This window comes from Meriones unguiculatus, chromosome 12 (assembly GCF_030254825.1).
Source record: "Meriones unguiculatus strain TT.TT164.6M chromosome 12, Bangor_MerUng_6.1, whole genome shotgun sequence".
In the NCBI taxonomy this organism is placed as follows: Eukaryota; Metazoa; Chordata; class Mammalia; order Rodentia; family Muridae; genus Meriones; species Meriones unguiculatus.
This window is the reverse complement of record NC_083360.1, coordinates 10711762-10733809: the sequence shown is the minus strand read 5'-3', so window position 1 is coordinate 10733809 and position 22048 is coordinate 10711762. Positions and strand designations below refer to the sequence as shown.

The window sequence follows — 22048 nt, the reverse complement described above, 5'->3', positions numbered from 1 at the left end:
AGTCTAGGGACTCTGAAAGGGTAGACTGATAAACACAGGCTTTTGTCGTGGTGTTTATTAGGGAGCCTTGAGGACCTCATTGGGACACAATACTCAGAAAGAAGGAGCGTTGGTATAATTTGGACAAAGAGGATGCTTAGAGACCTACTTATAGAACCATTACAAAAAGCTGTGTGCAAAGCTCTCAAAATGATTTTCAAATAAGGTCCAAGTATTCTCAGAGACGCTTGGGGCAAGACAATGCTCTGCTATTTCAGAAGAGAAAATACGAGCTGTTCTGTGAACTTGAATGCAGTCAAGGACATACATCATAATTGGAACCAAACCACCATTGCCTGGATAAGGAACTTTTGGAAACAACTATTTGCTGGAACAAAGCTGTGTTAGAGCACGTAGCACTTTGACTATTATCTCTATGCTAATGTAAAGTTTTTTTGTGTTTGTTGTTGCAAGTTTTAAAAGGATTAAATTCCCATATTGTGAACATTATGCATAGTAATAGGAGGCTTTGAAAGCCATACAGGAAATTTGGACATTATGGTGAATTTGTCATTCACTTTATTACAAATTTATTTTATTTTCTGATGCAATCATGAAAGAAATATTCTCAACATATTATGTGCTTATGTGTTGGGGTTACAAAGATGAATAATGCAGGTTCCTACAGGCATGTAGCACATGAAAGTCTAAAATAACTCTGGGATTTCTAAGGTAAATGAGCACTAAATGTTTGCATGTGTTACAGTTTATTCACTTTGTATCCAGAGTGTAGCCTCCTCCCTCATCTCCTCTAGGCCTCATCCTCCCTCTCTCCTTCTTCCCTGTGTCCCTCCCCTAGTCCACCGATAGGGGAGGTCCTCCTCCTCTACTGTCTGACCCTAGCTTATCAGGTCTCATCAGGACTGTCTGCATCCTTTATCTCTGTGGCCTAGTAATACTAATACTAATACTAATACTAATACTAATACTAATACTAATACTAATACTAATACTAATACTAATACTGCTAATGCCAATACATAAAAAAGAAAGTTAAAAAAAATGTTTGCATGTATTCAGAAGTAGAGTGAATAACTGGTACTTTTGAACTCATTGGCAGTCACATTTGCCACTGCTGACATCTCTGAAATAAAGACATCACCACCCTCTCTATTCCTGAAAATAGTACTGTAGGTATTTTGAACTTAGAAAAGTTGTACATATAAATAATGCTTATATTCACAAAGCATGGAGTTACTGACTGATAGAAGATCAGGGTGATTTCCATAACTGTACTTTCTCTATAGCTAGCTTTTTGAGGGCTTACTGGGAACAAATCATCTCTTGAAAATGCATTAACTGTTCCTAGGACCCCTGTCTACTTACTGTAGTTAAGCACTAGGCTCCAGGTCTTGATGGCCATCACTGCTTTCTCTTCCTTTGTACCCTTTAAGGGTTGCACTAAGAAATCTGAACAGTGGTTTTGACAAAGACTTAAAGTTCAAGATTACTTCCTTTTCTGTGGTTGTTCATTGTGATGTCTCTAGTTTTGGGGTTCAATACCTCTTTGACTTTTTATGTTCACTCTTCCTAGAGAATTCTTTTGTTTTGGCCTCAGTTTCTCATCCAGGAATCACATTATGTTTTCTTTCACCTTTAGGTCTGCATTAGTTTTCTATTGCTGTCTTAATAAATTATCAAGTAGTAGCTTAAACTGTGGGCCTTTTCAGTTTTTAGAAGTTGATTGGATTCCCTGGGATAACATCCAGGGGTCACCATGGTTGGATTCCCCTTTGAAGACTTTTGAGGATCGGTGCCTCTAATCAGTTGGATTTTACAGAATTCAGTTCCTCAAGGCTCTAGAACTGTGGTTGTTGCTTTCTTCCTGGCTCTAAGCTGAAGGCAGTCCACCACTAATAGTGCTCACTTGCGCTCGATGGCTCATACACTCCTTCAGCCTCGGGTAACTGGTGGGACTTCCAGTGCAGGGAGAGGGACACCAACCAACCCAAAAAACCTTCAACCTTCAAAATTTGTCTTACCTACAAGAATTGTAGGAAGTAAGATGGAGCAGAGATTGAGAGAGTGGCAAATCAATGACTGGCCCAACTTAAGACCCACCCCATGGGAGAGAGCCAACCCTTATCACTATTAATGATACCCTGCAATGTTTTCAGATAGGAGCTTGACATAAATGTCTCCTGAATCCAGCAGCTGATGGAAACAGATGCAGAGACCCACAGCCAAACAATAGGCTGAGCTCAGGGAGTTTTGTGGAAGAGTGGGAGGAAGGATTGAAAGAGCCTGCGGTTTCAAGGACACCATAAGAAGACCTAGAGAGTAAACTAACCTGGGCCCATGGGGGCTCAGAGAGATTGAATCACCAAACAAAGAGCATGCATGGGCTGGACCTAGACCCCTACACAGAAGTAGCAGATATGTGGGTCCCGGAACAATCAAAGTCTCTGACTCTGTTGCCTGCGTTTGGATACCTTTCCTTTAGCTGGGCTGCTTTGTCTGGCCTCAGTGGGAGAGGATGCACTAGTCTTGCTGAGACTCAAAGTGCCAGGGTGGGTTAGCACCCCTTGGGGTCTCCCTTTCCTGAGAAGGAGAGAAAATGAAGATAGGTCTGGGAGGAGGGGAGGAAGGTGGTTGGGATCCAACTATAAAGTGATTAAATAGAAAAATAAAGGAAGCTAGCAATAAAGAATTGAATCCCTCTCAGGCCTGAGCTATGACCTGTCCACCTCCTTTCTCTCTCTATATATACTTACTAATGAAGAAAGTTTCCATCCTTAAAGATTCATATGGTTATATTAGAATTACATGGATAATGTAGTGTACACCAAGTTTAAGATCTATAATTTTATTCATATTAACAGGGTTTCTTTTTTTCTCCATAAGAGCATAGATTTCCAAGTTCTGCATATTAGGACAGTGGATATATTTTCGATTTCATTATTCTGTCTTCTCTCAGCCTCAGTTTAACTTGCTATCGGATGCTGTGGGCTCTCCTTCCTTTCTGCCTTCTCATCTCCTGTGTATATTAAAGGCTGCTGTTCTTAGAAATTCACTTCATGGAGCTGTTGGCTTTGCCACATCTTTCCAGTTCTCTCAGTATCCAATCAAGTTCTTCATAAGCAAGAACACTTCAGTGTTTTCCACTGCCTGCAGATAAAGTTCAAAATCCTCATGAATACTTAAAATTTTTCTCTCTCCTTTATTTCTTCTCTCACACTCAGAATTAAAGTTGTGTTGTATTTGTTGCCTTGATTTTTTATTTCCTTTTCCATATTTCCCTCTCAGCTGTTCAGTGTGTGCATTTCATTTTAATATGTTCCATGAACTGACTTTCTTGGTTTTTAGTACTGCCTTCATTTTAATGATCTCCCACAGAACTGACTTCTATTGTAAAATCTTTTCTACTCTGTTGTCCTTCTGGTTTTGGTCTGTCTCTATTTTTCTTTATCTCTGTTCTTTCTTCACTTTCTTTCTTGTCTCCCTTCTTTCTTACTTCCCTCCCCTCTATTTATTTACAAAGTCATATGTCATAAGGATTTGAAGTTGTTTACTTTTGTGTTCTTGTTGCCTGAAAGAGTGCTTGAAAGCACAGTTCAACACATACTTTTGGATAAAATAACAAATGAGTGAGTGAATAGGATGAAGTTGTCTCTTGAGGAGCTATGTAATTTTCATAAGATCAACTAAAGAGTATTTGCTTGTAATTTGCTACTATTTAATTAATTATACCCATTTCATAGTATCTGATCTATATATGGGACCTGGGCCATCAATATTGTTAATTTTAGATAAGATTATATATTCATCTATATTTTCTTCCGAGTAACCCTAATGTTTGTAAATAGAAGATGCTTAATAAACATCAATTGGATTGGATTTCTTCCATGACTTTATGACAGGCAAGACTGGATGAGAGTAGAAATACGGAATTAAATGTTTTCAAATCATTATTACCATCCTAAAAGTCTGATTGGCTAACTGTAGAAGGCCAGGATATTGGAACACGTAAAGCCAAGGCTACTAAAATCTGAGGAGAATGTAATGGCACCACCAGGAAAGTGAGTGAGAGATGAGAAAAGAGTTGGTTTTACATCCTAAAGTAAACATGGCTATAACACAAGACAAGCGCTAGAGCAGAGACATGGACATGGCTCCTTCCAAACACAGACATTCAAGTTCAGTTCCATGGAAGTTGAATGGGTGCTATGTCCTTCAGGAGAGCACTCCAGGATGGGTCAGTTCTTGAGCTATTTAGGTTAGAATGACAGCACAGATTCAGTTACATGTTTATTTCAGACATGAAGACTACACCGAGAAAGCAAAAGGTGTTGAAGACTGATTGCTTGATTCTTGGGTGCCAGGCACTGGCCAGTTATGACTTCAGAAGTTACATTTTATTAAGAAAGTATTTGCATAGTTGAAGAGAATCGTTGAAATGATGTGATTTGTTCTGGAGTCCTCATCACATTTTTCTGCTCCTAAGTAAGAATCTGTTTATCCTCACAGTATGACTGGCACTGAGTGAGAAGCTGCTGACAGTGAACTAAGGAAAGACCAGTTGCTATCTCTCGTCTTTACTTGCATAGAATTATCTAGCTTGTGCCATGTGGTTTAGTAATAACAATAGATTTGAAGGACAACTTGAAACAGAGACAGAATATCCATGTTCCTCTTGGGTTTTATTCTCTTACTTTACCACCTTTATTAGAAGACAAAGTACTGTACTTTTAGCTCTCTGTCTATGCCCAGAGGTACAAACTTGCATTGGGGAGTGAGAATGTTTACTGCCAGCAGCAAGTGAGAGGTACTAGCTGTGAGCACATGGGCCTGGTGTGTAGTTTAGCGACCCTGGTCTTCCAATCAAGAGAGGAATAGTGGAGCAGATGGGCAATCAAACCTGAGTCATGGCCCTAGGAGGACAAAGATCAGCTAACTTGCTTGTCTTTCACTAAATTTGAAAAAAGATGTAGTCAAACATAGCCAGAAGCTTAAAGTCAAACCAAAATAAAACCCAAACTAAGCTTTCTTAGTGGCAGCGAGACATGGAAACAGCATAGGAAAATGGAGACCTTGGTGGGCTTCACTTTCCTAACAGAGTTTGTGATTTATTACATTTGGTGAGGTGCCTGGCTGGAACCAACGTCATTTTAAAGAGTGCTGCTGACATGGATGATGGGGGAACTGGGCCGGAGCACTGCACAGACAGCCACAGTAAGTCTCCCCCCTGAGATCAAGTTCTTATGTGAGCCAATTACAAAACTGGCAAAGGACTCAACAGACATTTTTGTCTGACGAGCAATACGAATGCCAAGAAGGTGTGTGCAGAGACATTCAGCAGCCTGCACCACCACAGAGATGCAAATCAAAACGCAACAAAGACTCACCTTGCACTTGACAGAAGACCTAAAGTATGTGTGGGTAGAAAATCTTTGGGAAGTGAAGAAGTAGGAACCTTGCACACATTTAGTGACAGGACAAAATGGAACAGCTATCATGGGAGATAGAATGGACAGGCCTCAAAAAAAAATTATTAAAAAGGTAACACGGGTGTTACAGAATTTCCACTCCTAGTACATATTCAAAAGAAATTAAATCAAAATCTCATTTTTATGTTCATTTCAACATGACCCACCAGAGACAAGGTCTAAGAAACAAACAATAGGTTTTTTTTTTTAATGGATGGCTATTACAAGAACCTATGTTATGTATAAAAACAATGGAATATCGTTCATCCTTAAAAAGGATCAAATTCTGCTGTATATGATGTCATAGATTAAACAACATTATGATAATGTTGAGAGGCAGATGGCTACCTGAGGCATCTCAGCATCTAAATGCTTGGAACTGCAGGGGGGTGATAGTCGGTAGCAATAGAGAGACAGGGAGATATATAAATGGAATCTATACAATGACTATGCAGTTTCCAATCTGGGCAGTGAGTAAGTTCTAGATACCAGCTCTAGGCTGGTATGCATGCAAGTGACACTTTTTCCCGATAACTTTCTTGTGATATCATAAAGGATATGGGAAAAACAAAAGGTGAAGCTGATGAGCAACCAGAATGCCTTTCAGGATTAAGCCCCTTCTGCTGTTTCACAGTTCTACGTTGGAGATCTCTCCCTGAAGTAGCTGACTGTGAGTGTTGGGCTTATAAGATCTAGATGTACAACAGAGAGAAGAGCAAAAGCCTCTGACAAACAAGATGACTTGACTTACTAACGTGCGTTAGAGTGAGCTCTGCATTCCCTATGGCCACTTCTGACATAGGAACTTGGAATTCTGTGGGTACCTAAGCCTTCAGTTACTCGAGGGTTTGGCTGTCGTGGGAGGTATTGGCAGAGAGCCACAGCTCTTCTGAGAGACGAATGAGCTAGCACAGCTTTATAGATGAGAATAGTTTCAGTCATTCAGTGTTCCTTTCCTCCGTCCCTGTGGCTGATCCAGCAGGAATTGAACCTTGTCTGCCAACTGAACAAGGTGATACTTACTGTAACCCAAAACATGAAGGTTACCTACATTTCCAACACCAGTTAAAAGCTTGAGGAAAAGCAGAGAACGATTATTATTGCATTTCTCTCTGCTTGGGCTGGAGATAATGAGCCCACTCCTGCTGCCCCTTCCCATGCATAATGCCCATTGAAGTCAACGAGAGCCCCATGGTGTGCAAGAGCCGTTAGATCACATGTATCATTTCGAAAATAACAAGGACAAAGGGACGCCTTTTTATTTAAACTCGGCAAAGAGAGCCTGTGTGGATCCAAGCCTCTCTAGATGGTCCCAATTAAGAAGAAATAATCATCTTCCCGGAGTTGAGTGGCTGCCACCGTTTCAAGGTGAGCTTTTCATGAGGAAAGGATAGAGCAGTTCCTGGGATGGTTTTAGGTTTCCAAAGCCACTTCTCCTAGGAGACATGATTAGGAAGTGTCACCAGTCCTCTCGGAGATTGATCAAAAGCACCTAACTCCTATACATCGGAGGGGAAATGAGAAGAGTTAAAGGAAGAAAGAAAAAGGAAGAAAAAAAATCCCTTCTCATTTGGGGGGAAAAAGAGAGATTTCATTTTGAAAATGATTTAATTCCTTTGGGAGTTTTGGTTCTTCGTTTGGAATGAAGGTTTCAGTCCAAAGTAGTACTTCCAAAACTCAGTTCATTATTGGGGTAATTCAGAAAACTTGTCCAAAGAAGAAGAATAAGTGTGTCTTTCTTTCAGGGAGACTTTAAATAAGTGGATTGGAGTGTAGCTGGAAAATTGACCTTTGACCAAGTTGTTTTGATAGTACTGAAAAGGAAATTAAGTTTTTAGATAGCTTCTACTATAGTGAGTGATGGATCTCTTCCTTATTCTAACGCTCTTTGTATGTTATATTATTAGCTGGCCTAGTCTAGTTAATATAGAGGTCAGAGCCAAAACATAAGTTGGATTACTGTCTGGGATGGGCTCCACGAAGTTTTGGCAGCCGGAGATGTACAATCTGGTTGATAAGATATACTATTCAACTTTAGAACCACAAGTAGAAAGGAGATTCTGATACCAGAAAGTTCATAGATATGGCTTGGGTTGGGTAGAGAAGCTGTACACAAAGTAATTCCTAGCTTTCCTGTGACTTTAGTGAATGTTCTCCCTTTTTTGTACTCAATCCAGCTTCCTTTCTGTTCTTCCACAATCCTTCTGCAGGGCCCTTGCCATGGTCATTCCTCTGCTCCCAGGTTTGTTTCTACAGATAGCTATGCCACCAATGCCATAATCTCCTTTAACTTTGCCTGAATATCACTTCTCTAAAAGCTTTGTGTGCTGGAGCCTGCTGGAGCCTCTCCTTTGGGTCCCTGGAGTCAGCTTATCTTGCCTTTTTTTTTCCTCAAAACTTAGTGCATCACTCACTGCACACCATATAGTTGGCTGACCTCTCATTCTTACTAATTCACCTCTATATTTTGGCCTGTGATATAAGCTCCATGACAGCAATACTCTTTTCTATTTGTCTTAGAGACAAATAGACCTGAGAAGTCTGGAGGGAAAAGAAATGGGAAGGCTGAGATCTCTTTCTGTGTATACGCCATTGCTGTTTAAAATTCAGAGACAAACATTTGGACAGATCTTATCTGCAGTTTCTCTTTCCATTTTAAATCTCTGGGGGCTTCATACCTCTTATCATCCAAAGTTTACAAAAGAGCTTGAAACCCCTGTGCTCCAGTTTCAGGACTTTGGAATTCTTTTGGGGTTTATATATTTATTGCCAGCCATCCAAAAGGTACAGACATAAAAAGGGACATGGTTCCTAACTGGGAGGATTCATCCCCCCACCCCTCCGAAACAGCTCAGTAATGTTAAGAACTTTCCTGTACTGAGTACTGGGTATATCTAACTTAGTTCTCCCAAGCATTCCGCGAGGCTGGTGCCACTGTTACTGTCATTTATACCTGGGGAACAGAGGCATAGAGCCCTGAAAAATGCAAGCACCTACTGATTGTTACCAGGAGTGAGTGATGCGAGGGCAAAAGAAGAATTTTACTTTTTTATAGTGGTACTTCTTTATTTTTTCTCGCCACAAAGTTTTCCATTTATAAGTATTCTGGGATGAACTGAGTCTGATATTTGTAACTTCTAACTCCCATAAGGTCAATAAGACTTAATTTTAAACAGGTCTTTGTGTTGGTAAACAGGGTAAGGTGAAGTCAAACTCATTTGGGGGTTAACTCTAATCCAATATAACATGTGCCTTTGTAAGAAGGGGTAAAAATACAGATATAAAACATGGAATCAGTGAAGAGGTACAGGATGAAGTCCACTTGAGAAACAGAGTCAGGAAGGAGAAGGATGAGTGTGAACTGAAGTTCCCAGGGGTGGGAAGGAAGCCACACTTGTGGGAACCATTTTTTTTTTCATTATTTTTATTATCATTAATTAAAGTTTATCCACTTTTTATTCCAGGTGTATCCTCCTGCTTCATCTCCTCCAGGTTCCACCCTCCTTCTCTCTTCCCGCACTATGTCCCTCTCCTAGTCCATTGATAGGGGAGGTCCTCCTCTCCTATTATCTGACCCTAGTCTATCAGGTCTTATCAGGACTGTCTGGATCCTTTTCCTCTGTGGTCTAGTAAGGCCACATCACCAGGAAGAGGTGATCAAAGAGCAGGCAACTGAATTCATGCCAGTGACTGCCCCTGCTCCCCTAACTAGGGAACCCACATGGTATATATCTGAAAGATGTTCAGATATATACAAGGACATTTGCTCAACTATGTTAATGGCAGCTTTATTCATAATAGCCAGAATCTGGAAACAACCTGATGTCTCTCAACCAAAGAATGGACACAGAAAGTGTGGTACATTTACACAATGGAATAGTACTCAACAATTAAAAACTAGGAAATCATGAACTTTGCAGGCAAATGGTGGGATCTAGAAGAGATAGATCACCCTGAGTGAGGAATCCAGAAGGAGAATATGTGGAACATTCTACCAGGCTGATTAACTGCATAAATCTTCAGAGACTGTGGAGAGCTGGAAAGGTCCAGAGCCAAATTATCTTGAGCTATTCAAGGTCCTAGGAAGCCATTTATTTCTCACCTTGGTGCTTGACCTAATATCCATGTGACCTTTCAGTATCCAGCTTTTATTAACTCAAAGGCAAAGAATAACATCAGACAACATCTAAGATTTACACCAGAGATTTCTCCTTTTTCCTGTGACCAACTTGCCTGATATCCTCACTTATATATTTGAAAAGTGCCTTGGTTTATGATTTTTCTGTTATTATAAAAACTTCATTAAACTATTACAGTTTAACCCAAATCTCTGTTCCCTAGACATGGTCATGCATATCCAGCTACAGAATAAACTATTTTTTAGTCTCTTTGAGTTCAGAGCTAGGTAACCCAGGTGGCTTGAACCAGTAGAAAGCTATTCTTCTGGATAATAGAAATTCATGTAGTCACCTGGTTTTTATAATGTACCATGGCAACCCCCATAAATTAATAAAAGCCTTTAGCAATAGATTCAGATGGTTGTTCTTGACTTAAATTGTCTTTTGTATTTATTATTGTCACTGACCCCAGTTCAGAGCCACTGGCATCAGGCTTATGTATCAGATTGTGGTTCTATTTTTCTTCAGAGAAACATAGGACATTGCTCTTATTGTTGGAGAGCACGTGCTTTAATGCCAGTTGTATCTCCTGCCCAGCATGCATGTCTGGGCATTGGCAAGGATCCCTCTTTTGCCTTTCTTACAATGTCCTTACCTAAATGTTATGTGCTATTTGGTAATTTGAAAGACAGCTTAAACTTATCTTGTACAGGGAACTGTGATAAAAGGAGCCTCGAAATTGCTTACTGACCCCGTTAGCAGGCTTACTTCTCCACTGAAATAATCTCCCTGGTGTACAGCAGCTGCTGCGGGGGCTCCTGCCGGGCAGCCATTTGCCTCCCTAGGAGAAGATAACACGGAAGGTAGAATCATCTGAAGTAAATTGACTGGGATTATTTACCCAGTGACAGGCTCATTCTCACTCTGTAACACATTCATAGATGCTGATGAGCTTGATAAAACAGGGACATTTCCTCTAAGTGAAAAGAATTACATCTTGAGAAAATGCAATCTTCTTCTTTGTTTCATATTGGATTCTGTCCTGGATCCATGTCCTGTGCCTAGGAAGACAATTTGATTGAGGTCTTTGCTTAAACTCTCCTTGATTTAACTTGCTAAAATGCTATGTCAGTGATGGAGAATCAAGAAAAAGATATGGACATCACCATTGTTTAGCTGGATTTCATTCAGCTCATGATGTCTCATAATTATTCCTTAAATTATTTTATTATGCTTATGTGACCTTAAGGATGATTTAAGATGCCCTGAAGTTTTCAGGCTTTGCTTTGCTTCTTGGTTATAAGTTATTTAAATTGTCAGAAACTTGGCTGCTTTTGAAGTACATGTGACAACTGAATGGTTGGGGTCCAAGATGGAAGAACTGCTGGGCAAAACTTGCTTGGAAACTGAAATCACTTTGACTGTTCAGGAGTGGCTGCGGGGAGGCCACTCCGGTCACTCTCCCAACTCTTGACTGGTTGCACTGTATTGAAGGGAAGGTTTTTGTTGAGTTTTCATGACCGAGTACATATATTTTTTTTTCCTTATTCATTCTCTTTTCTTTGGCCAGTGCCCAGTGTAGGCTTATTTACACATTCAGTTAAGGTTAATAATGTAAAACACATGGAAATCAATCACGCAAATCAAGCCAAGGCCTTGAAAGTCTGTATCTTGTTATACTGCTCATCTTCTTAATCCACCGTTTTTCCAAATGAGAATAGAAAGAAACATGGAGAAATGGAGGGGCGTGGGACGAGAAGAGAACACTTCATTCTGAATTCTGGTTAAAGAAAACATTCAGATATCTTCTTGACAAACTCCGAATGTGCTTTACTCTGCCTGTTCCTGAAATTTCTTCCGTGGTGAAGTTACCAATCCTGGTTCCACTCTTGTAGAGCTCTCTGAAAAGAACCCTGGTTGCTACAGGCAGCAGCATGGAGTGATGTGTGAGGCCAGCTTTCTGACTTCTACATTTATTTCTTTGGTGTTATTTATATTTGTAAGTATTTCTGTAAAATTAGGATGTAGTTCTTTTTAAGTTTTATTGAGGTGAGTTTGCATATCATACAATTTACCAATGTAAAGTATACAACTCAGTCACTTGGTTTTTAGGTTTTTTTTTTTGTTTTGTTTTGTTTTGTTTTGTTTTTTTTATAGACTTGAACCATCCTCTCCTTCAATTTTAAAATGTTTCCTCACCCCAACAAGGAACTCCATAACCATTACCAATCAGTTGTTCCCCATTCCTCCTTCCTGAATCTTGTCCTACACCCCACCCTTTAGGCAATCACTATCTCTTAGACAAGGGATAGAGTCTATCCCTTTCTGTGTCTATCTGCATCTTGCTGTGGTCTGAACATGCAAAGCCTTCAGTGGGTTTGTGCATTTTAACACTTGGTCCCAGCTATTTGGAAGGTTGTAGACCTTCATGAGGTAGAGCTTTGCTGTCAGGAGAGACCTGCTCTCTCTTCATGCTGTGCTTTCTGCCTGTGGACATGTGTGCCCAGCTGAAGACCTGTTCCCACCACCATACTTTTCTATGCTACAGTGGAATGTATCCCCTTGAACTGTAAGCTAGAATAAACGATTCCTCCCTTAAATTGCTTTTGTAGTCAGCTATTTTGTCACAGAAACAACAACAACAAAAAATAAATAGTATACACCTCAAAAACAAAGAAACAAAGAATGATAGCAAATGGAAAGCCTTCTGTACAGTAATGGGCATAATTGACAGAGTGAGGAGAATATGGGTAGACGTATTTTAAGCTGTACATTCAATAAGGGCTGAGTGTTCATCCTCAGTATTTAAGAAGGTAAAACATCTCAGTTGCATGGGGGAAAATAACACTATTGAAATTGGGCAAAAGACCGAAAGCAGTTTCCAAGGCCAAGATCATGCAGGGTGTTTACTGCATGTTCATTTTGTCTCTGAATAGCTCTTTTTACTACTAAGGTTGCCTTTGTCCTCTCAGACAGACAGACATGACACACAGACACACACACACATATACACACACACACATATACACACACACACATACACACACATACACACACACATATACACACACATACACACAGACACACACACACACACACACACACAAACATATATCCAAAAAAGTATTTTGGTTTTCTTGCTGAAAAAGCCAATTCTCTTGACTTCCAAAATAATTATGAATTTTTGTTTTATTTTCATCCACTGCATTTTTTTATTCATGATTTTTGACCCATAAACTAATTTGTTAGAGTTATTATTTAGTTGATTAATTTTGAGGCTTAAAATGTTTCTTGTTTGAGAGTATAAAAATCTTAAAGTTACTGTGTTTAGAATATTGTACATGTTTTGTACATAATATTACCATTCATATTTGAAAAAGTGAATTCCCATTAAAATTTCTTCATTAACTCATGAATGATTTAGCCAGAAGTTTTTAAATTGTTTCTGCTTAAAACCCTTGTGTTTTATTTCCTATGGTGAACCCTTGCAGACAAACACCTTAACCTCTCTTTCTTGATCTGGGAAAGAGAGGCCATAATTAGCATGAGTTTTGGACAAGTCAGCAATTGCAAGCTTATGAGCACTGGACATAAGCAATCCAGAAAATACCACCTTCGCTTGTTACATTGTCCCCTCATGGTCATGATATTTGTCCAGATTTGAGAATTTATAGAGCGTGTACTCTCAGCATGTGTAAAGGAAACATGTTGGGTAACTTCTATATTAGCATATTTTCATTTAATTCTATGTTAATTGATAATTAGAATTTGGAAAAGGCTACAATGTGCACTTACTATTACATTTCACAATTGCTCACTATGCCTCCTCTCCACACATTTAAGAAACAAAGCATCTTGTGCTCTCAGGAGCATAAAAATAAGCCACATTACATAGCCATGCCAACAGAAAACTCCTACCTACCCTCACTAAGCCTTAAACGAACACAACATTTTCCCGAACAACGTGCATTTGTACATTCGTCTTAGTTGAGCATCATAATCAGTAAACATAAAATAAGACAATATGGTGTTGCTGAGAGCTTAACAGAGATTTACTTGTGTGGGCTTAAATTCTAGAGTTCCCGCAATGGGAAGGCCCCTTTACTTTTACAGATAGCTAATTAGCATTTTCCCATGGGTGTGAAGATGTTTTCTTTCTAAAACAATACCCCATTCTGAAGAAAATGCACACCCTGCAGCATAAAAATAAAACCAATTGCTGTGTGAGCTTTATTCCCCCTTCCTTGATACAAACTAATTCAAAGAAACAAAGCATACTTTATGATTTATATTTTTGTATATTTTATATATAAACATTTTTACATAAATATATAATATATAAATATAATAATATATAAATATATTATACATCTCTATGCTTATATTTATATTTAAATGAATAAACTTATAAATATATATTTATGTATGTTTATAAATATATAATGCATATTATAAATAAATATAATATACAAATATAAACATATCAAATATTTATATATTTATATTTATATAAGTTTATTTATAATATGTATCTTATATATTTAATTTTATATTTACATTTTCACATATAAAATATATAAATATTGTATATATAAATATTTTATATTTATACATTTATATTGCCTTATAGTTTTATGTCCACCTATCTATCCACAATCTCCTTTGATTTTCCCATTCATGTGTGTTAAATGTGGTGGTTTTATCATGACTCCCATTTCATAGATCTGGAAACGAGAAAGTCCTGAGCTAGACAGTGGCCTTGGAAGAATAAGCATCAGAAAATAGCAGAAACAGTAAGAAGCCCTGAGTTTCTAACTCTCATCAGTGTTGGTCCTGACTAGCTTTTTTTTTTCTTCAATTTGATACAAGTTAGAGTTATCCTCAATAGAAAAAATACCAGATGGCCTGCAGGCAAGTCCCAAGGACATTTTCCTGATGGACTGATGTGAGAAGGCTCAGCTCACTCACTCTGAGGGGTTGGCTTTCAATGCCAGGATCAGAAAGCAGGAGAAGCAAACATGAAGAGCAAGCCAGTAAGTAGTTTCCCCAAAGGCCTTTGCTTCTGTTCCCTCCCTCGTTTACCTCAGCAGCAGACTGTGACCTCAGAATTGCAAGGTTAAAAAAAATCTGGTCATGCTATTTTATCACAGAGATAGGAGATCTAATGCCGTCCGTCTTAGTATGCGTTTGATCTGAAAGTTCTAGCCACTCTTTCCTGGTATGATATATTAGCCACTGGTCTAACAGATGCTCATTTACTGTGTTCTTAGAGGTCAAAGGTCTTTTTAAAGGAAAAACACATATATGTAGTTTTTTTCAGTATAATCAAATGTGTCTGTTGAGTATTGTATATCACATACTTTAAAATGCCCTACGTTAATTATCGTATTTAATTTCAGTAATAATCTATGAGATCTGTATCATTGATTTTCCCCAGTTTTTTAAAACAATTTCTTCAAACCCATTGCACAGTAATCCCTCCCTACCCACAAAAGGTTTATTCTGAGAATCCCACTGATGTTCTAAACCATGAAAAACAGCCGGCCTTGTGTCATGTTTTTCTCATGTATATACCATTGTAATGATGTTTAATTTGTAAATTAGGGCATAATAGGAGGTGAGTGGCATTAAAGACAAAGTAGAACTGTCATGAAAATAGCACACGATGAAAGCTGTATGAGCATGGTTTCTTGGAAGGGTCAAGGCAAAGGTTACTCTCAGACACCTGGTTACAGAAGCCATAGGAAGCCAAGCAACAGACGGTGGGGCAGGGGGAAGTGATTATACCTCACACACAAGCCATGAGCATGCACACAACCAAGATTCCGCTAGTCAGAGCACACCTTGTTTATCTGTTTGCGTGTTTGCTGTGAACATGTGTGAGGAAGTGTTTGCCTGTGCATGTGAATGCGGAGGCCAGAGACAGTCACACATTATTTTGAGACAGGGCTTCTTCGTGAACCGGAAACGCACTGTTTGCGTTTGGCTGGTTGAACAGTGAGACCCGGGATCCGACCACGCCTGTAACCCCAGCAGTCGGGCTCCCGGCACACACGGCCACACGTGACACTGTAGTGGGTGTTTTGGATCCCAATTCAGGTCCTTAAGCCTGCACGGCAAGCACTTTTCCAACTGAGCCAAATCCAAGGCCTCAAAGCAAGCTGTATTTGTCCCCTTTCGGGCCATCTAGCTTCCATGAAGTACCAGACTCATCCATGAAGCTAGGTCTCTCTTCATAAGCGACATCAGCAATGCTAACTTTTTAACAAAGATTCCTATGAGGCTGCTTCAAAACCAGGAGCGCTTGGAATCGTGGAAGTGATGACTTAGGAAATGCCCACTTATATGCCATCGGTAAAGCTCACCTCTGGAGTACCTTAGGGAACTTCTTTCAACTCGTGAACTAGTGGGAAGTCACTTGGCCTGTATTAAATAGCTTCCTGTGGACCTTTAAATCTATACATCGTCCAGGTAAAACTTAATGGCTGAAGATGCTCATTAAAGACAATGACAAGATCTTTGCACCTTAGCATACAGCTGCCCCTCCCTTCCCTCACCACTCCCTTCCATACCTCCCTCCTTTGTCTGTTTCTTTCCCTCAGTTTCTTTGGTGTTTGTCCTTATATCAGGAAATCAAAAGTACTTCACTAATTTCATCCTAATCTGCAAGGCAAGCAATGCACACCATGCTTTTGAGATCTATTTTATCAGTCTCCACCTGTGAGACTGTCTTTTTCTGGTTGCTCATCTTCTCATGAATCCATTGGGAACTGGGACTCTTTTAATTACAGAAGTTTCCTTTTTGAAAATTTCATATGTGAGTATTTATATCATTTATTATACTATATTGATATTACATGTAATATTATACTGTACTTATATCATTTTCACCCCTCTTCCCATCCACTTCCTCCCATGGGACCCCCATTCCTTCTCAAATTAATGATCTTTTCCTTAATTATTATTGTTACATATATATTCATACATAATGTGTATATTTCTTTTATGTTCAACAAGAGCGCTGTGCTCTGATTTACTCTCAATGCATGCTGCAAATTTTTGAAAAAGTTAGAATTATCAGCTATGGATAAACTAAGAGCAGCTCCATATCGCACACTTGGGATTAAAACAAAAACCTGCTTACATAACATACCTGAGTTTTTAAAGAAACTAAAATTTCCACTATAGGCTTTGGAGCTGAGAGTAATCTTCAAACAGCTTGATGATCTGGGGACCATCTTTAACCACTGTGTGACACTACAGCAAAAACTTATAAGATGGGGGAATTATTGAACAGAATTGAATAGTGTTGTTTTTAGAAGGAAAAAGATGACCTCTTGACCCCAAAGAACACACACACACACACACACACACACACACACACACATATATATGTGTGTCAAAGAATATTTCCCAACAATTTACAATTTACATTTACCTGGTGCTTTATATACATTATTTCTATTTCTGCATTGTTTTAGGAGAAGTGATATTATTATCCACATTTCTGTTTCAGAGACAGAGTACATGTGGAAGTGTTCTTATATGCTCGAGGCTAGCTCATAAGCATGTGAGGTAGATTTTAAACACAGTTCCATCCATTCACTGTAAAAGCCCATGTTTTTCTGTTTGTCCATAAGCCATAAGTTGTCCATAAGAAAAGAAAAAAAAAAGTAGTTGCAACCTATTTTAAAACATAACTATAGCGTAAGAAAGACATAAAACACTTGTCAAAATTCCTGGTGTCTTTGTGTAAAGAACAAATATTGCAAATGTTTACTTGTGCATAAAATTCTTGTTCAGAGAAATGGAAGGAAAGAGGCATTGGGACTCCACTTTCAGTTGCATTGAACACCCCTGCTATAGGGCTGCAGAGAACTTGGGATGTCGAAAAGTGCATGTTTTACTGCATGCTGCATGCTTGTTGGCAGGACATGCACCGTGGGTGGGTGTTCCACATCACCTCCTCCACATCAGGCCTGTGCTATTGCTTGGGGGGTAGATGCCACTGAGTATGGCTAGCAGTCAGAGCACTGCCGTGCTCAGGGTGAGAAGGGTGCAGCTGGATGTGGTACAGCAATAGGGATGGACAGCACGTGGATGCTACAGAAAGCACATCAAGGCCAGGATACAGTTCTGTCCTGTAGGAGAAAAGGAAAAGCCACTGGTGGTCAGTGTCTGCAGCCCTGGGCTATAGCATACAACATCTGTAAAGGAATGCAGACTAATTAGAGAATCAGTTGGCATCATGGTAGATATGACAGCAACTGGTTTCTCCTGGGGAAGATGAGGCACAGGCACAGTTGCTGCAAGTTTGTAGCTTTACCAAGAGTTTGACTGCTTGTTCTGGGCTTCAGGAGGTAGGAATCAATTATTTTCTATTCTCACTACCTGTGGATGTTACTGTGTGGACAAACCACTTCAGCGTGTTCCTTTTGATTGCTTTCTTCTCTCTCATCTACAAAGCAGTTACTAACTCACTACTTAGAGAAAGATGATTAAAGATGATCTGGGTTTTTTTTCCCCAATATATTCTACAAGGAAGATAAAGACTATTGTAGTCTCTATATCAAAAATGTCAAATGAAAATATATTAGAGACACAAAGACTGGAGAGTAAGGACATATGCAAAGTGTGTGTGCCACATCTCCATTGAATGCTGGCTTAGAATGTCTTTTCTCAAGTTTGGGTTGACTTGTGTGTTAACACATGATGTGGTGCTGCTTGATGTCTGAAGCTATGAAAGTGTGACAGGCTGGGAGAAAAGCTGTTAGGCTAAGGATGTGGATATCATCAGCTTCCTGAGGTGGGAAAAATAACACTCTAGCTCTTTCCTATCTCTTATCCTCTTCTGCATCAAGGGGGTCCCAGAATGCCCCATGAGCTGTATCAGGTGCTCAAGAAGAGAGCCTTGCCCCAGGATAAACTTTGTGGTATTAACAGTAAAAACCTCTAATATCAACTTAAGAAGCAAAGGATACAGAATCTCCAGATCATTTTATTCCAGTGCCTGATGTGACCGAAAAGGCACTTTGGAAATGAGTCCTTCAGCCCTGCTTACTGCAGCGTCCAGCTCTTTGAGCTATTCCTGGCCGTTCAAGCCTTTCCAGTTGAGTGCGTAAGCACTTTAGAGAGAGAAGGCACAAGGCTTTCCTACTACCTTTGCTTGCATTATCAACCCACATTGTCTACGAACATAACAAAATAATTGTCATTTTATTTCACTAACTTGTTTTATAAGATTTATTTTTAATTTTGTGTGTGTATGTGTGTGTCTGCACACAGGTATGCATGGATGAGCACAGGTGCCCATCGAGGCCAGAGGCATCGGAACCACCTGAGGCTGGGCTATGGGAAGCCGTGAGTATGGGTACCGGGAACTGGACTCCAATCCCATGCAGTATCAGAACGCATGCTGAACTGCTGAGCCGTGTCTCCAGCTCCATGCGAAGAGTTAACATGGCCTTTGAGAGACTTCGGTGTTTGAAAACTAGGGAAGGGGTCTTGGGAGATATCTTGATAGAACCCTGACAGAGCTCAAGTAAGCTGTTGCTGTGATAAATGAATGAGAAGTTACAACCTGGAAGCCTTTATACAGAAGTGAAAAATATTATACACTGTCACCAGAACAGTTATGTCTTATTTTGATTTCGAATCAACTGTATAGAGAAACATCTAGGTTATAGAATAGTATATCTTGTTTCAGTCTCTGAAAGCCACCATGTGATTAGATAAGTTGTTTCTATTGGTCTTCTTGTGGGGTTCCTGACCCTTCTGGGTCCTTCTATCTTTCTCCCAATACTTCCCCAGGACCCCCAGAATTCTGCCCCATGCTTGGCTGCAAGTCTCAACATCTGTCCTGATCTGCTCTTGGATGGAGCCTCTCAGATGACAGTCACGTTTAGGCTCCTGTCTGCAAGTATAGCCAAGTATCATTAATAATGTCAGGGGCTGGCTCTCTACTGTGGCATGGGTCTCAGGTTGAGCCAATTATTGTTTGGACTTTCTATCTATCTTTGTTCCATCTTTATACCTGTACTTTTTGTAGGCAGGGTAATTTTTGGATCAAAGGTTCTGTCAGTGGGTTGTTGTTCCCCTCCTTCCACTAGTCCTGCCTGGCTAGGTCGCTTCAGTCTTCATGATCCCCCCTGTTAGGAGTCTCAGCTAGAGTCCAACCCATGTCCTCCCAGGCACCTAACCTGTAGCAGGCCTCCAGCTTGACTAAGAGACAGACCCTCCTGAGCTTCCCTTCTTGCTCCAGGCCTTCTCACCTTCCACCCCGATTCTCCTTACATCTGATCCCCACCCTTGTTTTCCTCCCCATTCCATCTCCTGCCCAGTTCCCTCTCTTCATCCACTTCTGCCAAGGAGCATGCATGATCTGGACCTAGGCCCCACTGTGCACATGTAGCCAGTGGGCAGGCTTGGTCTTCGAATGGGCTGCCTGGCGAGTGGAGGTGGGGCTCTTTCTAACGTGGACGTGCCTGCTTTTGCATCTGGCAGGACTGCCTTTTCTGGCCTCAGGAGATGAAGATATGCACAGTCCTAATGTGACTTGATGTACTGGGGAAGGTTAACAGGGTGTGGGGGAGGACAGAGGGGCTCCCCTTTTCTGGAAGAAATGGGAGAGGGGAAAAAGGAAGAAGAGGAAGTGAGGGTACTGGGAGAAGGGGAGGGGGGCACCCTCAGGATGTAAAGTAAATAAACTAGTATAAAATTAAAAAAACTAAAATTCAATATCATAAAAAAAAAGAAAAGCGTACCACTGGGTGTGTCTGTGTCGCTAGTTCCTGTGACAATTAAATGATAAAGACTCTGGCCTACTGAACGGATTAATCGCTTGAGCAATTTAAATGTGATGACTTTACAGGGAGGTAGTAAATTTTTCATCAATTACACTTTATTCATTCTGCATCCCCCCATAAGCCCCTCCCTCCTCCCCTCCCAATCCCACCCTCCCTCCTCCCTCGGCTTGCATGCCACTCCCCAAGTCCACTGATAGGGGAGGTTCTCCTCTCCTTTCTGATCTTAGTCTGTCAGTTCACATCAAAAGTGGCTGCATTGTCCTCTACTATGGCCTGGTAAGGCTGCTCCCCCCCAGGGGGAGGTGACTAAAGAGCAGGCCAATCAGATTATGTCAGAGGCAGTCCCTCTTCACATTACTATGCAACCCAATTGGACTCTGAACTGCCCTGGGCTACATCTGTGCAGGGGTTCTGGGTTATCTCCATGAATAGTCCTTGGTTGGAGTATGAGTCTCTGGGAAGTTCCCTGTGTTCAAATTTTCTTGTTCTGTTGGTCACCTTGTGGAGACCCTGTCCTCTCCAGCTCTTACTATTTCCCAGTTCTTACCTAAAATTCCATTCACTCTGCCCAACAGTTGCCCATCAGGCTCAGCATCTGCTTTAATAGTCTGAAGGGCAGAGGCTTTCAGAGGCCCTCAAGTTCCCCTTTGTATGCGTGCTCGTATTCGTTGCGTGTGTTTTTAGTGAATGACATTCTAATTGAAATGTCAATGAAACTGGACATTTTCATGCATGGAATCTCAATCAAATTAAAATTTTTCTTTTTCTTTCTGTTAGTAAGGTTAAATATCTTTTTTTGTGATTTTTTTTTTTTTGAGACAGGGCTTTTTTTTTTGTGTGTGTGTGTGTGTGTAGCTTTAGCTGTCCTGGACTCACTTTGTAGATGAGACTGTCCTCTAACTCAAAGAAATCTGCCTGCTTCTGCCTGCCTCTGCCCCTGAGTGCTAGGATTAAAGGTGTATGCCACCATACCCAGCTTTTTTTTTAGCCATTCTTTATAAACTCTCTGATCATATCTTTAGTCCATTGGTTTATTGAACTGTCTTTTTATTTGCTCAATTTTTTTTGAGTTCTTGGTATATTATAGATATTAATCCTCTGTGTGTTGTAGAGCTGAGAAAGATTTTCTCCCAGTCCACATGCTCTCTCTTCACTAGATTAACTGTTTTCTTTGCTGCACAAAGCTGTTTAATTTCACAAGATCCCAGTTGTCATTTGTTGACATTAATTTCTGAAAGATAAGAACACTACCCAGCAACTCCTTGCCTAGGCCTATATCTTAAAGCATTCTCCTACATCTGTTTCTAACAGTTTCAGCTCTAATGTTTGAAGTTTTCTGAGTTTTTTTTGTTTTGCTTTTTCTTTTTTTCGGTGTGCCAAGCATTATATAGCAGTGAGGAAAAAGCTAAGTAACACAGAAGAGTCGGAACTAAGATATTAGAAAGTATACTTAATTAAAAAGGATCTGGCTAAGAAGGAAGAATCTTAAAAGCATTCAGTGGTTGCTTGACCTTCACATTATGACTGCAGAGAGACAAATAAACTATAAACAGGAAAAGGGATTACTTCTCAAGCTGTTTAAAGCAACCATAAAAGACCCCAAAACTCTATGTTTGAAAATACAACTGTTTATCACCATCAGTCTCTCCCAGAGCAGATA

General features: G+C 40.0%; 1 long non-coding RNA gene across 1 annotated transcript in view; it reads left to right on the top strand.

Moving 5' to 3' along the window:
• The window catches only part of LOC132646716 (uncharacterized), a 219639-nt gene that overhangs the window by 147487 nt on the left and 50104 nt on the right, over positions 1–22048 (top strand). Inside the window, exon 2 of the long non-coding RNA XR_009584966.1 lies at positions 18869–18943. This is a non-coding gene — a long non-coding RNA (uncharacterized LOC132646716). The remainder of the gene's footprint in view (positions 1–18868; positions 18944–22048) is intronic.